The sequence below is a fragment of the Chrysochloris asiatica genome, unplaced genomic scaffold, assembly GCF_000296735.1.
Source record: "Chrysochloris asiatica unplaced genomic scaffold, ChrAsi1.0 scaffold03146, whole genome shotgun sequence".
NCBI lineage: Eukaryota > Metazoa > Chordata > Mammalia > Afrosoricida > Chrysochloridae > Chrysochloris > Chrysochloris asiatica.
Window position 1 is genome coordinate 3566 of NW_006411664.1, and position 886 is coordinate 4451.

The window sequence follows — 886 nt, forward strand, 5'->3', positions numbered from 1 at the left end:
TGGAAACAGAGTTGCTGTGAGTGGGAACTGACTCAATGGCACTAAACAACAACAGCATTTTCTATAAAATACGATATGCCTACGTGTTGCTTATTTTATTTTTGGGGTATTTGTCTTGTTTGGTGTTGGATCTGGGGTCTGTTATCTGCCATTAATTTTGGAAAATTCTTGGTCAATAAATATTTTTTTTCTGCCCTATTCTTTCTTCTCTTGAATGTTCTATGTGTTGCTTGTTTGTTTGTTTTGTAGTTCATTCATTTTTTCCCTTTTTATTTCAATTTGAGTAATTTCTATTTACCTATCTTAAAGCTTACTGGTTCTTTTCTCAGCTTTGTCAAGTGTACCAGTGAGCCTTCTTAATTTCTTTCACTGTGTTTTCATTTTTAGAATTTCCATGTGGTTTTTTTAAAAAAAAAAAAAAAAAAACAGTTTTCATGTTTCTTTTGACACTACCCATCTGATATGCTTGCTATTTACTCTTTCTACTAGAGACTTTAACATATTATCAACTCGACTCAACTCACTGCCGTTGAGTCGATGCTGACTCATAGCAACACTGGGTTGGGTTTCTGAGGAGCAGCTTATGGGTCTTAACCTGTTGTCTTTGCAGTTAGTGTCCACTGCTTATTCTACATTGCCATGCCAGGCCTCCATATTAATCATAGTTATGTCGATTTCTATAGCTGATAATTCTACTAGCTGCATCCGGACCTTGTTTTTTCTTGTCTCTTTAAATTTTTTATTAGAAGCCAGACATTCTGTGCCACCAGTCATCTGCCATTTTGTTGTGCTCTGGTGGCATGCATGCTGCTGTCATGCTGAAAGCTATGCCACCAGTATTTGAAATATCAGCAGGGTCACCCACAGTGAGCAGGTTTCAGCTGAG